The 15,706-nt window shown below is 47.7% G+C and overlaps 1 protein-coding gene across 2 annotated transcripts in view; it reads right to left on the bottom strand.

The window, feature by feature from the left end:
- HYCC2 (hyccin PI4KA lipid kinase complex subunit 2) overlaps positions 1 to 15,706 on the bottom strand; it is a 566,375-nt gene that overhangs the window by 333,836 nt on the left and 216,833 nt on the right. For both annotated transcript variants that reach the window (XM_085649028.1, XM_085649026.1), the window contains exon 2: positions 3,236 to 3,332. The gene's annotated coding sequence lies outside the window, so the exon portion shown is untranslated. The remainder of the gene's footprint in view (positions 1 to 3,235; positions 3,333 to 15,706) is intronic.

Below are 15,706 nucleotides of genomic sequence, written 5' to 3'. Positions count from 1 at the left end.
GGGTGCTCGTTTAACTTCCTAATCAGGTTCTATTTTTTTACCAGAATGTGTTTCCATGCACTAACAACAAATGAGTACAATTTCCTTCATAAGAACCATTGGTACTCCTTGTTGAGATGCTCCAGTTAATCTAAATTAAGTAGCAATAAATAGCCTTTCTACCAACAGGGCACTCGTTAGGTCTAGCCCAGATTTCATGATGGGTTCGGTAAAATGGTTACCAGCTTCATCAGGAATGACAAGGTTCCCAGAAATGCTGCAGACCTGAAACATTTCCCCTACCAATTTTGACTGCTGAAAGTAGCCAAAAACTACGTACGGAACTGGGGGAGAATAAAAATGTGTGTGGAAAATCTGAGCCAGAATCACTGATTCAGCTAGTAATTACTCATTCCTTATGGCAGTGGTTCTTAGCCTGTGGTAAGGGTAAACCCCGCTCATATGCATTGCTTAGAAAATTAAATAATCACATTATCCTACTGAAAATGTTTAAATGTTCAATAAATGGGATGGAATTCGAAATTGAGTCAGTATCAGACTGATTCATGGGGCAGTGGAAGTGTGTCAAACAGAATAAAGTATGGATTAAGGGTGGTTTTGAATAGATTTAGAAAAACTCCAACCTTCCTGGGTTTTTTTTTGCATATGTAAATTAAATATTTCATAATTTTTGTATTTGTTAAATGAATGTTTCTGTATTTTTTGTTTGTTTTCCAGTTCAACCCATCGAAAATACTTAGGGCAGGCCATTGGCTTCCAGAAATGACTCGATGGGGGGCCCTGGATTCCAATAATGATGCAGTGGGGTTCCCCGGGTTCCAGCATTGATTAAGTGGGAGCCCACAGAATTCATAAGATTGTGTACCACTGATTTAGGGGATTTTCAGGGTTCAACCTGTAAACACGGTTAATTCTGCACTCCCAAAATTAAAAGGATGCACGCTATCATACCATTGGGCTGGAGAATTAACACCGCCCTCTCTAGGACACTCGTAATGAGACCCCACGTCTTAGTAACAACATTTTAGAATAAGCATTTTGTTTTTTTTTCAATTTGCTCAAGTCCACTTTATCCATAGTCTGGTTATATTTACCCGCTGGTTGTTCAGCGCAGCAATTTTAATAATGCAGTTAGTCGGTCAATTCCTGGAGGGCAGCCCCTAGAGTCTGCTAATCGAGCACTGCAAAATGAGTCTGGAACTCAGTGAAAACAAGGTATTAAAGTCCTAAGACAGACAACACGTGGGAAAGTAAAGTGTCTCCTTTTGTTTGATACTTCTCCGCTTGTAACATGCTGGTGACAGGACAGAACCTTCGACAGGGTGAATTGGCTTTTCATCCCTCTGGAGTTCATAAAATGTGTTTTGTTGCATAACACCTGTTAGTACAAGTATTCTGAAATAATGCAGTTTATGGCTTGAGCTATATCCTTAGCTTGCATAATTAGTGTATATCTATAGTGTTTGCAACGTAGGTCAAGAGGGCTGCATCTATATCATATTTTGTATGACCTCAACTTAAAATAACCGCAAGGAAATTAATGTAAATGCAATTCATACTTCGTGATTATCCTGAAATCTGACATGGATCAGCTATCATTCAACTATTATGGACACCCCAATTATTCAAAATCGGTGAATGTACACACCTTGGTGTATATATAAAACCAAGTCATTAGAATTGCTTGCACTCATTGACTAGTTCAATGCACCACAAATCTGTGATTAAACATGCTGTTACCAGGATGCGTACAGGTTTACTATGCATGCAACCAGTTGGGAGAAGAATCGGTGTATGAGCATGGCATCTAAATGTAAGTGTGGAGATACTTGTGCCTTTGGCTGGGTCTGTGCAGATGGCTCTGACAAGGAGAGCCCACACATGAGTACCACGTAGGGTCAGCCTCGCATGATAAGTCCAGTGCCGGCCTTGGCTTGGATAGCGCCCTTCGTGATCCTCCGCCCACCAAGCCTTTCTAAATATATGTATAATAGGAGTTACTACTAACTAGAAATGAGTCCAGTTGCCACACTATTCTTCTTCAGCCTGGCATCTTGTACCAGTTTTGTGAGCAGGACTTCAATATGAACTGTTGCGGTCCGGGCTGTGGGTCGCATTATGCTTCACACTGGTCTAAGAACGTACACCTGTTCCCTTGCTATGATGCAGAACTAGAAGCGGCCCTCCCCACCAGAAGGAAGAGGGGCATTAGGACCAGAAGCTGCCCACCCGTGGAGTGTACCTGGAGGTATGTGAAGGGGGATGCCGCGGTGGGTGACGGAGAATGAGGGAAGGTCTGCTTTCTTCAACCTTCACAGCTGCTGATCTCATCTTTGTCCTCCTCTTGCACCCTGCTCCAGCTGCGATCTCTGTGGGGCCTTTGTGTTCACAGACCCGGTAACGCGGATTACATCGGAGTAGTGACCTACCTGAGAACACATTTCCCCATCCCCCTCATCTAAATCACTTAATCAACAGCCACACCCAAGCTCCTTTCCAGTGGTGCACAGACTGGAGTGACAGCCCAGTGGAGAGGGAGAAGGAAGGGGTGGGCAAAAAAAAAAGAGAGAAAGGAACAACTGCCTGGAGTCGCTGGCAACCAAAAATTAAAGAAACCAGAGCATTAAAAGCAAATTGCTAAGTTCAGTGTGCCCCTCTGAAGGTAGGCGCCCTTGGCCAGGCTCGCCCATGCCAAGGCTGGCCCTGGAGGTCTACTATACCATAATCAAATAGTATTGGGTTATGCCTCTGCATACATGGGTTTGCCTTGGCATATAAAGATTTTGCTTGCGCTGGTATCTTGACTCATTTTTTGCATTACTTTTAAGTGCAAAGGCACCCATTAAATTCACAGCGTCCACATATTAAAGAAAGAAACGTTTTAGAATTCGGAAGAGACTTGATGATATTTCACGTGATGTTTTCTGTATGATTACATAGCCAATATTTCAGGGCTCGGCTCGTACATGGGCTCTACGGGCCGAGCTAGAACCTTGGCTCGCGCACCTCTGGCCCTCTGTTCCTTTTCCACGCGCCCCAAATTTCTCAGCCCACACCGGCCTGGGCACAGGGCCAAGGCGAACACTGCTCTCGCCGTAATGAGCTGGCTCCGAGTCAGCAGAGCCCAGAGCTCGAAATTACAAACGCTCGTTAAAAGCAATAGGAGGACAGTCATTAAAAAGAGGAACAGCATCAAAGTGCGGATTAGGGCAAGCCCCTCCTCGGCGGCACTTACCTTTGCGTCGGATAAGTCAGTCCTCTGAGAACGGAGGAGGGATGTGACACGCTCGAACTCTGGGATGCATCTGTCAATCGTCTCCGCAACCCGCCGCCTACAAAAAAGAAAGATAAACAAAGGTATAACACATGGCTTGTGACTATGGCTTCTAACACGAGGAGATGGAAAGGGAAGGGAAGTGGGCTGTGGAAAAACGCACTGTACAGACAGCTGCAGCCCTGCTCGAGCTCCTGAGTCACATATGGTGGCACTGCCATTAGTCATGAAACGAAGGCAGGGGGGGCCCCACGACATCTCTGCGAGGAGGATACATGGAACAGACAGCATTCCCACTAAAAGCTACATGCCACGTTGACGCCGGGCCGTGCTGTGCAGCGCAGCCACACCGGCACTGCGTTATATTTATTAAGAAATAGATAACCCACCACGCCAGCATTGACCAACTCTCCCGCCACGCCGTGTGTGAGCCACCAGGCCCGAAGGCTCCTCTTTTGCAGCACGTCACAAACCTACCACAGCATGCCTGCTCGAGGCCTGTGTCAAGATACAGGTATTGAACACAAGGGCTGCATTCACATACAGTAACAAGTGTGCACACATTAAAAAAAAAAAGCGGCTCGTGCTTGGTAAAAGCACTAAAGACTTCAGGCAAACGAAATGGCTCCCCGGGGCTGAGCGTAGCCCCCACTTGACCTGCCATAAGTTTCTGAGTGATGTGAACCCCCGAAACCGAGGACGCAATCACTACATTATGCTGTTCACATTGATTTTTATATGCAGGGTCATTTGTACAGCTTGTTTATTGAGCTCTTTACACCGCTGCTTTTTATCACCATACAAAAACCTTTTAGTTGTACCCACTTTATAGGTACCCGCACCGCTGGACCACTGTTTCAAGGTATGCTACAGTTACCTCGCAGCTACGTGCATCGGGCCGTTTTCGGTACCTTTACTATGTACGCAAATCATTTTCTTGTCGCGAGAGACGGGCCGTGGAGCAAATAAGTAACAGACCTTAGTTAAACAAGTAATATAACCAGAAGAGCCACGGTATCTGATCTTCAGAAGCTGGCTCGTCTTCACATAACCACCAGACTCAAACATATATATATATATATACACAGTATACAAATATACTTATTTGGACTGTATATGTCAATCAATCTATCAAAGTTTATAAAGCGCAGCTACTCACCCGTTAGGGTCTCAAGGCGCGGGGGGGAGGAGGGGAGTGTAGCGTGTGCCAGTGAGGTGGATTAAAAACGCCAAGTCTTTAGTTCCTTCGTAAAACTGGGGAGGGAGGTGGTTTGTCTGATGTGGATGGGTAGGGCGTTTCAGGTGGTGGCTGAGAGGTAGAAGGAGCGTCCTCCTGTTCTGGATTTCCTGATGCGGGGTACTTCTGCGAGAGAGAGCTGGGCTCAGCGTAGGGTCCTGTGGGGTACGTGGAGGTTTAGTCGCTGGTTCAGGTAGGCTGGTCCGGTGTTGTGGAGGGCTGTGTGTGCGGATCTTGAAAGTGATTCTTTTCCCTATAGGGAGCCAGTGCTGTGTACTTAGGTGTTGCGAAATGTGGCAGTGTCGGGGTAGGTCGAGGATCAGTCTGGCAGTGGCGTTCTGGACGTTTTGCAATTTGCAGGTGAGGTTTTTTGTTAATTCCGACGTGAAGTGCATTGCCGTAGTCCAGTCTGCTGGTGATGAGGGCGTGACTGTCTTTCTATGTTCGAGGGGGATCCATTTGAAGGTTTTGCGTAGGAGGTGGAGGGTGCAGAAACAGGTGGAGGTGAATGAGTTGATCTGATGGTTCATGCTGAGGTCGGGGTCCAGGAGGATTCCGGGTTTCGGGCTTGATTGGCGGGGTTGGGCAGGTTTCCGAGGGTGGGAGACTACCAGGAGTTGCCCCATGCTTTGGGTTGAGGGCCCATGATGAGGACTTCTGTCTTGTCTGTGTTAAGTTGAAGGCAGCTGTCTCTCATCCAGTCGGCAACTGCTTTCATGCCTTCGTGGAAGTTGTGTCTGGCCTTGTCGGGTTCGTTGGAGAGGGAGAGGCTGAGTTGGGTGTCGTCAGCGTACGAGAAGATGTTTATTCCATAGCTTCTGACAATGGTGTTTAGCGGGGCCATGTGGACGTTGAATAGCGTGGGGCTGAGGGAGGATCCCTAGGGCACTCCGCAGGTGGTGGGTGTGGGATCTGCGAGGAAGGGGGCGAGTCGCACTCGTTGCGTTCTGCCCGAGAGGAAAGATTGGATCCAGTCGAGGGCCATGTCTCTAATGCTGGGTTCGTGGAGTCTTCTTATCAGGGTGTGATGGGAGACTGTGTTGAAAGCCGACGAGAGGTCGAGTAGGATGAGTGCCGCCATCTCTCCCTTGTCCAGTAGGGAGCGGATGTCGTCTGTTGCGGACAGGGCGGCTGTTTCAGTGCTTTGGTTAGACCTGAATCCGGATTGGGAGATGTCGAGGATGTTGTGGTCTTCTAAAAACGTGGTGAGTTGTCTGTTGACTGCTTTTTCAACGACTTTCGCAGGAAATGGAAGCAGGGAGATAGGCCTGAAGTTTTTGAGGTCGGTGGGGTCTGCCGAGGGTTTCTTGAGGAGGGGGTGGATCTGGGCGTGTTTCCAGTTATCGGGGTAGGTGGCAGCAGCTAGTGAGCAGTTGAGGGTGTACCTAGATATGTGTATTCTTTTGTATGAATGTGTATAATAAATCTTGTTTATAAATTTATAGATTTTCACTAGTTCTGCTTAACAAATGTACATATAACTTATGGTGATATTTTTCTATGTTCAACATGTATATAGGTAACTGCATAAATCCATTTTTAAAATAACTATTCATCTACAATTGCTTCACTATTGGAAAAAATATATATGTATATATTTATATAAAAAGAAATAAAAACAAATACATTATCTTAAACTAAGTGCTATATAAATGCAATTACAATTACACTGTAGTACTTAGCATCGCAGATAAGTAATTTTTTAATGTTTTGAATTGGCTTAAGGATGGATTTTACATTATTAACATTATTTCACTTAAAAAGGGTAAATAAGCTCTGATCAACTCAGGGAGAGGTGTGGCACAGCAGCCAGAGCGGCTGACTCCGGAACACAGGTCTCACGGTTCGATCCCTGGCAGCAGCTCAGCTCAGCACCATGTGACTCAGGGCAATAGCTCACTTAATCTCCTCAACGGCCCCCAGCGTCTTCAAGCCTTAAGGTTTTCACATTTGGATTATTATTATTAATATTATCAATGCTGAGCTGACAATATACACCAGAATCTTGGAAAATACGCTTCTACTGGTGATTACCATGTGTAGGAAGGTGGAGTATTATCTAGTGATGCTGGTTAGGCTTCCCTATGCAAGACTCTCACAATACCCCAAAGATGGTCCTTCACAATAATAAATCCTTAGCTCAGTCCTGGTAGAGTGGCAAAGAGCAGTCAGGCTTTACAAGAAAGAAATCCAAAACCAATTTATAAAAATAAAGAAGATTTTTATGTAAATGTGGACATCAAAAAGAAGTCAATTGGATAAGTATAACCGGAGTTATGGATTGTAGAAGCAAAATTAAATCAGTGCAAAACAATACTGCAAAGGATTATCACTGCGGTCAATGGGAAAAAGCACTAGTGAAAATCTGTCACTTCAGATCGATATGTGTGGAATCCAAGGAGGGTAAAGGTGATGCGGGTCCAAGGACCCAGCCATGACAGTCAGTTCAATTTTAACTGGCTCGAGTTGCCCTGGTGCAGAGTTGTATTGGCTGTCCTTGGTGCTAAAGTGGGAGCTGCGGGGGAGCTGGTTACATGGTGCTGGTGAGGAAACTGGTGCAAAAAGCGGACAAGACCACTGCTTGCATCAGATGAAGGTGTTGCAGGGTTCCCTCAAGTTGCAGCGTCGAGTAAAGGTGGTGGTTGCCGGACTGGCCACCAATAAGCCTTTGCAGTGGTAAGCTCAGCAAAAAGTTCTTTTGACATCCAGAGTTCCAGGGGAAAGTAGTAGCCGCCAGAAACTTGCTAGAGGTCCGGACTACGTTTTCCCACAATGCACTGGACCATCTATTTTTGGGCAATCCCTTGGAAGGCCCGATGGTCAGCGATTCTTTGGTTCTGGTACGTTGTTTTTACCTGCTTCATGCAGGGGACTAGTGGCCCTAGTTTAAGGGAGTCTGGGGTTGCCTTTGGCTTTCAAAGGGGTACCTTTGATTGGGGGAACCGGTCTTTGGTCCAGGACGAGCCACAGTCAAGCAGTTCCAGTGGTGCAGAGTATCACGCCTTTGGTTTGTGCAGCTCCTGTTGTCACAGACTCAAGTCTCTACTGTGTCCTCTGTAGCAAATCAGATCAGAACTGTGTTTCTGGTGCCAGGGAAGCCTTATAAATCCTAGATTCTAGGGCATTTGGGGTGAGAGTGCAAGTACCCAATGGGCTACTAACCCCTGCGGCAAATCTGCCCCCGAGGTCACCTTTTCTACCCGTAACCCTCTATTCTGCCACTTTTAAAAATAGCAGAAACTTTTTCTTAGCTGTACAGACCAGGTAGCCCACCCTAAAGATGTGGCTAGCCTTCTGGGGGTGTAGACCTCCTGAATACTTATTTTCCCACTTGCCAAGGTGCAAATGTGCCTGGGGGCAGGGGGAAGGATGTTTCAAACTTTGGGAAGCAGCCTAGTTGTAGATTACAGGCTGTGAAGGTTTTGAAGTTTACTGCCTTGATGTGCCACTTCACTAGCGATCCTGTCAGGAAGGGAGGTGTGACCTCCTTCCTGTCCAGGCCATTGTTTTTGACTCCTGTGAGAGTTCACACCTCCTGGCAGCGGGTCAGATTCCTGTACTGGTGGCAGCAGCTGCGGGCTGACAGCCACAGCACAGTAAAGATTGGGGCAACTAAGTGGACAACCGCTAAGGTAGACACCTGGGTGTATGCCACATCGCCCCCAACATGAGAATCTTGTAAGGGGTGATGAAGCACGTTGTTTGATACCAAACATATTTCGGCTGTACCATAATGGAGCTGCCAACCTCGGGGTGCCTGATTGCCAGCCTATGTTATCCTATGGACTGCTGGTCACTCATAATATCACTTAATGGAAAAGGCTACTATAGGGACATAAAACATTGCACCTATATGTCCTCACGTTTAATATAATGCATCCTGCCCCCTGGGCTCAGGAAGCCTTCCTTAGGGGTGACTGGCATATATTAAAAATAGTGCATTGACTTTGCCACACATGGTGAGGGCAAAGTTGAATTCAAGCAGTTACCACTGATCTTGTAGTCTGCAATAACAGAACTGCTGTCATCTGTTTACTTGGATTACTCAGGGTGGCACAGTGATTCAGGCCCAGGTGACCCCATAAACACCCATGGCCTGGGTACCTCTAGCACCAAATACTATGGACTTATGAAGGGGTTAAAGTCCTTGCAGTTGCCAATTCACATGTTTAAGTTTTAGGGAGAGAGCACTTGCATCGTGGGTTGGTTAGCAGCTTTAGTGCACTGTAGAGTCAAAAACCAGCATCTAGTAGCCCAAATGGGGGCAAAAACCTAGGGGACACCTGCAAAAAAGGCCTGTTCTCTTACACCACGTGAATTCATTCGGACCGCAGCTTTATGCTACTCCACAACACTCGTCACTGTACTCACAAGGTCTGTGTCGCTCTTACCTATTACTTAACACTATCTGACCCCACAACACTCCTACTTCTAAACTTCAAGAGAGCCTTTGATTCCCTATTCTGGGCATTCTTGTTCCAAGTCCTTCATCATTTGGAATTTTGGCCCGCTTTATCTTCATCTTTGAAGTGTTCTATGCCAATCCCATGCTCTAGTAAGGTTCTCTGCGTGAGATCTGGTGTACACCGACTGTCAGCATTTAGTTGCTCACTGGGCAAAAAAGGGAGGAAGGTGTGGGCAAGGGATTACTGCCCCTGAGGCACCCTCTCGCCAATTTTCCTGGTCGGCTGGGGAATCGGACAGGGCTGGCTCCTTTCCCGCTTTTGTTCACCTTAGCAATTATACCACTGGCGACATGGATTAGGGGCGATGCACAGCTCTGGGGATTCCACTGTCAGGCGAGTTTCGAGAAATGCATTACACTATACAACAATGACATCCTCATTATCATAGGCTGCCCACATGCCTCAGGACCCCACCTCCTTCAAATACTGAAGTTGTATGGAGAATCATTGGTACTCAATGTCAACTGGACAAAGTCGCTCCTAGTCCCCCTGAATTGCAACACGACATCGGATGACTGGCAGTCATGACTTCTGGTTTTAATTGCATTCAACCCTCCCCCCACATTCCACCTACTCCCAGCAATATAAAAAAGCTGGTAGTGCCATTGTCCCTTCTAGGGACATCACCAACACCAAGCCCAAATAAAGTTCAAAAAGCCCTTGCAGGGAATAATGAGGTGCTTCTTAAAGGAGCAGTGAAAGATAAATGAGCGACTCCTGCCGGGCATTTGTCTGCCCAATCGGGACAACTTTTTATTTTTTTAATAATTATTGGGGAGGCCTCTAGGGGTCCTGGGGACCACACACCCCTGGGCAGTTTGCTTTTAATAGGGAAAGGGTGCATGGTCATTCTAGGTGTACCGCTATGGGACCCAGGAACCCCATCTCCCGGGGCAGTTTTTTTTTAATGGGGAGGGGGCGGTGGACCCCCTCCGTGAGCCTCTACAAGTGCCAAGCACCCAATCCCCAGGGCCTAATCTCGGTGTCGAAGTGTCCACCAAGGGTACCCACACCAAAACATTAGGACCCCTAGGGGAAGCACCTGGCATGTGCAGGTGTTTTTCACTGGTCCTCCACTGGGCGGGAACAATCTGAGTTTCCTGGAAGAAAGGCGTGCTTAAACCCTGGCGGGAGCATTTTTGTAGGCCCGATGGGTGGCAGCAGACAAGTTTTCCCTGCCTGCCTGCACTCTTGTGGGCAGGGAAACTGCGTCCCATGGGTAGGCTCCCAGTGACACAGTGAGTGCGCTGGTCCCAGGGGATGGGGACACCTGGGCATTTTTTGGCTCGGGGGAGACATGGGGGGGAACACGCATGCCCCCTTCCCTTGGAAAACTGCAGCCCCAGAGAATGGGGTCTCTAGGGGCTTTCTAGGCTCGGAGAGGAGGGCCTCATACCCCCTCCCCTTTAATTTAATCTCAGCCCCAGGATAGTATCCCTGGGTCCCTATGAGGCTCATGGAGAGGGGGTGCTCATGCCCTCCTGAAAATATTTCCTGCCCCTAGGCTTCAGAAGAAGGGATCCCGGGGCCTCAATCCACCAAAGGACAAAGAAGGGGTGGTGCCGCTTTGCATCCCCCACATTCCAGTGTGCCCTCCCACTTCCCATAAGCCGCAGATGCACTCCCTGCCCGCGTGGAAAGGTGCTGGCTCCAGTGCAAGAACTAATTGTGATGGCAGGCAGGGGGCTAGCTTGGCAGCTCAGGAGTGGACTCCCTACGCTGCTAATAGATTAAAAGGGAAAAAAAAGTTTGTGGGTGTCCCGGGTGGAATTGGGGCACTCTATATATTCAAGAGATAGAAAATAGTTGCAGCCTTGTTGCTTCCTCTTTAGGTCTCGCATGGCGCTGCAGGGCAGAGCTGTGCTCCGCCTCCGCGAGAGATTTAGTAGGAAAGGACTTTCGGAAGAGGGCTTTAAGCCCCACCCCTCATTTACATTGGCTGGCGTCACCGTTTATGCTAAACGGTGGCCTACTATTGGAAATGAGGGTTTTCTGTGGACGCCCTTTCGCCTCGCAAAGCACTTTCTTATCTTTATGTGGCCATGTGTTTAAAAACACATGGCCCCATAAAGACAAGAGATCGGCTGCAGCGCGGTCCTCTTTCACTTTCGGGACCGCGCTTGTTTGCCTTGGGGTCTGGAGAGGGTGGCTCCTCCCAGAGCTCGGTGTTGTGCAGTCTGTGCTAAAAGTGTTTAGACGTCGGCTTATGATTTCTGTCTGTTGGTTTACAAGAATGTTTTTCGATGAAAACACGTAGAACACGTTCATTTTCCTCATCCTTGCTAAGGTGTCTTAATTGTGGGGGGCTGCAGGGTGGGGGCGGTTCTCATTTGAACCCCGCGGGCACTGAATGCCAGCCCCTCAGTTATGGAGACTTCTGTATTGTTGGCAGCAGAAAAACTGGTCTCTAAGCGCTCGTCTTTCTTCGAGATCGCATGCCCGGCCCGTGGAGCCCCCTTCCAGCCCCTGCACCCTCCCCCTGTGCAGCCCCTCCCCCTCCCAGGGAACCTCTCCCTCCTTCCCTCAGATTCCAGCGCAAAGGGGGAGAGGGAGGGGCGACCGCCCCTCTGAGATCCCGCGCATTGCTGCGGCCAGTTACACTTTTGGGGAAAAAATCTAGCAAAGCTTGTGGTTCTTGAAAATCCTGAGTTCTCGCGCGTGTCCCCGTTTTGGGGGTTTCTGCAAGCAGTGGCTTTGAATTTGAGGGGCTGCCTCTTTTGCTGTGCTCGAGGCGCTGAACAGTGGGGGCAGGGGCGCGGACTCACAAAAGCCCTGCTGGACGGATGCTGGGGCACCAGTCTGCGGTTTTGTCACATTTTCCCCAAGGCGCAGCCTTTGTCTTCTAGTTTGACTTTTTTCCCCCCTATAAACCATTGTTGCTTGCGTTTTTTCTGAACTTTGAAAGTACTGAGACAGGATTGAGCAAAGGCAACTGTTGCCTTTTCTGCCAAGGGGGGGAAGTGGGGGGCTGGAGATGGCCCCACAGCCTCTAGAGAAGCTCTTCAGTCTTAAAAAGCTGTAACATCTCAGCTGATAAATCTGAAGGGGCTTTAATAACCTGTATCCAGGACCGGCCTACCCCGAGGGAGTTCGGCGCTGCCCACCCGGTCGCAGCGCTATCTCGGGGAGCTTTCGGCACGGGGCAGAGTGGTTACAGATAGAGGCCTCCTGTGACCTGTGGAGTCTGTGTGTCTGCTTTACAGCTTGCTTTCGGCAATTTCTGTGCTTTATCATAAACAACAAGCTCCTTGTAACAACAGCCATGAAGTGTTGCTGCGTGTAGTGTTTGTTTTTAAATCAAAACGGTGCTCTATTTAAATGATAAGAAACTTGTTTGAAAGTCTTCCCTATCACCAGTACCTGCTTCCAGGTTCAGTGGAGAAATTAATATGTACGGATTGGACTATAGAAAAAAATTATTTATGATGGCTAATAAAATGTCACTGAATCGCACAAAAGTTGCTTATGATTGGAGGTAATGACTGGCAGTGGGGCCAAGGTTGCTTACCTGGAGCTTGTGTTTAAGTTGTGGAGTGCTATGTTCTGTGTAGATTTTTAAAGATACATCTGTTGTAATGTATAATGCACACAGGCCCAGCGGTTTTCATTTTTATGCCAAGGGGTGAACCCCAAAAGTTGCCTTCTGCATGGTCCAACATCCATCCCTTCCTCCCAGCCCCTCTGTCCTGTGGTTCTTACTCGCCTCCTGTTGGCCCACCATCCTAGAGCCGGTACAGTGACTGGCACAGGCGAGTGTTGGGTCCCTGTGCAGACTGGAGAGTTTATCTGAGGTCTAAGCCAGGGCGTCAAATATAGATGAGGCGAGCAGAAGCTAAAATGGGCTCCCAAGTGTGGGGCATGTTTGTTAATGATCAAGAACTCCCCTGATTGACATTCAGCAGTTTTTGACACACTGACAATTTTCACACTTAAAAATGTGCGAAAAAAACCAATTTCCGCAAACAGCTGCTTATGTGCTGTGCTTTGACTGTGAAAGGCAGTGTGATTACATTTCGTGGCGTAATTTAACGTAGCAAGCGTAACGAGAATGTCCTAACATTACACTGGTGTAATTAACATTTCGCCCTTGCCTAATTATAGTGTTTACATTATGTCAAAGCTGCAGACCCGTCTGTGACAAACGTCGACTGTGTGGTGGATACCTCATTCTCCACCTCCTTCATTTCAGGTGTCTCCCATTCTGGTAGACCACCCTCCCTCTTTTCTCTCATTTCTCCAAATTTACCAGAATTCTATATGTGCAGCACGCTGAAATGGCAGTAAAGTGACTCGCGGTGCTCTGTAAAAAGTCTAAATTAATAAGTAGGTGTGTTGTGCTTCATAATTCATCCCAGAAGCTAATTCACCGGAATAATAATACCACGATCCCTATTCGTGTCAGTTCTTTGCGGTATGCACACTTGGGACAGACTGATTCTAGCTTGACTGAGTTAAACCTCCAGCTGGGTGCTGGCAATCAAACAGCAACATATTCCCTCATCTCTGAAGTACTACTTCAGTTGTGCACGCTTTTGTCTCGTTTTAGAAATAAAAGTGCGAAACGTGTGCGTGTTTGAATGCACCTTGGAGGGATTTCCATCACGGTCTCTGCAGCAGAAGACCAGCGTCTGCTGCGGACAGGCGTGCAGCACGTTACGAGGCACTTTAATATTCATGGCAGGACCTAGAACGCTCCCAACGCCTCTTTATTTTATCCCTCTACAGGGTCACTTAGTAGTCACGGGGTCCTAAACTGCGATGCCATAAGTACCAGAATCAAAGCCTCTATGCGCTTGCTGTATCCCACGGGGGTGGATTCTACCCGCAGTATGTTGCGTGTTGAGAACCGCGGCTCTTAACATGTGTGTAAGGTCGTGGCTCCTTCCTGCACCCTCAGCTACTTGGTGTTGGTCTCTCGACACGACAAACACCTCTCCCATCTATTTGATTGCAGCCCAAGCTTGCCGTGGTGAATTATTTTCCAGCCATGACACTTGTGCTTACTCAAATGCTCTCCCTGCTCTTGAGAGCGCAGCGACCATGTTTGCCTCCCGCGCAGTGACCTCGACTTGCTTGGGTCCGGCTTCTTAGGGGCTTGGAAAAGGCTGGTCCTCCGGCTCGTATGTCTGTACCACACACCCCCCAGCTGCCCTCACCAAAATATGGATGGAGAGTGTGTGGTGCTGTTGGGCCGAGTCTAAGCAGAGCGTCCAAAGCCCACACGCTCTTGAGTTTGATGTAAGTTCTAAGAGCGCCCAAAGACTCGCACCAGGCTTATAGCGCTTAGCATTGCCACATATTCTAGTTTAACTTTGAACCGTGTTGGTGTATAGCTCTGGCCTGAAAATCTGAAAAGGTTCCACAAAGCAGCCAGAGATGCTAGGCCGAGCCGTGACAATGTCCGCCATCAGAGTAAACCTTGGAAAGAGGCCATTGGTAAGCTTACGTCAGTGGGTGCCGTCAGTGGGTACCGTTTCCCTCGTCTTTTTAGCGTAAAGCCCCGTGCACCACTTACAAGGTGGAAGGACTCCACGTATTGGTATGCTTTTATGAGCCGGTTGAGCCTCTAGCAGTGTGGCATCTGACGTCACTGCTCAAGGGGCACACAAGGCTGGAGGGCACCTACAGTAAAACTAGACCACGTATCTGTGTTTCATATACGCAGCATGTAGTGCAATGGGGTATTTGTAATAAAATACACCCACCCTCATGCATATCTCACTACCAGCGCATTTTCTCTACCCAGGATGTTTCTTCCTTATATACTTCAGCACCACTACTGCTCTGGGAAACATCACCATAACTTCCATTGAGACCAAAACACTACCACCTAGCGTAGCTAAAATCCATCTTCCCCAAAACCCCCACCGTACCAGGACACCATCTACAACCATATGCTGTCAGTGTGCTTTTTAACACCACAGGACTGCACCACCGTCCCACCTGCCTGCACCTTAACACTCAGGTTGTGCTGCATTCATGCTGTTTTTTTAAAAAACAACTCTGTAGCACACTAAACTTTAATATGACTCTCTACAGTTTTTAGCACTCTTTGTTCTTTCTTTCCCGTCTATCTGCCCCTTCACTGTCTCCCCACCTTACCCCATCACTCTTTCTCGGTTTCCTTCCACTTTCTCCTCCCCTCCCCTTTCCCTCTTAGGAAGCCTTACAATGCAGCAGTTTACTTTGTCTGGCATGTATTTGCTTTGCTTACTTTTTCTCGGGATTCCTGCCACTGGTTAATTGTGAACTTATACATAAAGAAACATTGCTATTTGCAACAAAATACCTCAAAATGTAACTAATACGAGACCTATTGCATTGCAAATGCTTGTTAAAGGAAGCAGTGAGGTCGGTCATGATATATTCACTGTTCCGACCGAAGAACAGCTCATAATGCCCTGTCTAGGCTTTATGTTAAATTTTATAGTTCTTGAAATACTCCTCCAAGGAGGGGCACCACCAACTATGAATGTAATTGTTGTGGTGGAAAGTGGGGTGTGGGTCCTGAAGGGAGCACAAAAGACCACTAGGAATGTTTAAAAAAATAATAAGGGCAGCCCATCTCCTGAAGAGAGTTTACCATAATTTTTAAAACTTCGGGGCTGGAGTTGTATGAACTTCAGTTGAAGTGTGAGGACCCCTTGTAGTTGGTCCTATAGCTGCATTATGTGGCCAGAAGACTGTTAAAGAGAGACTAAAGCACAAAGGTTGTTTTGATTAAATGTG

Source organism: Triturus cristatus, chromosome 3_2, assembly GCF_964204655.1.
Source record: "Triturus cristatus chromosome 3_2, aTriCri1.1, whole genome shotgun sequence".
Classification (NCBI taxonomy): Eukaryota; Metazoa; Chordata; class Amphibia; order Caudata; family Salamandridae; genus Triturus; species Triturus cristatus.
The sequence above is the reverse complement of the archived record's forward strand: the minus strand, read 5'-3'. Positions and strand labels throughout refer to the sequence as shown.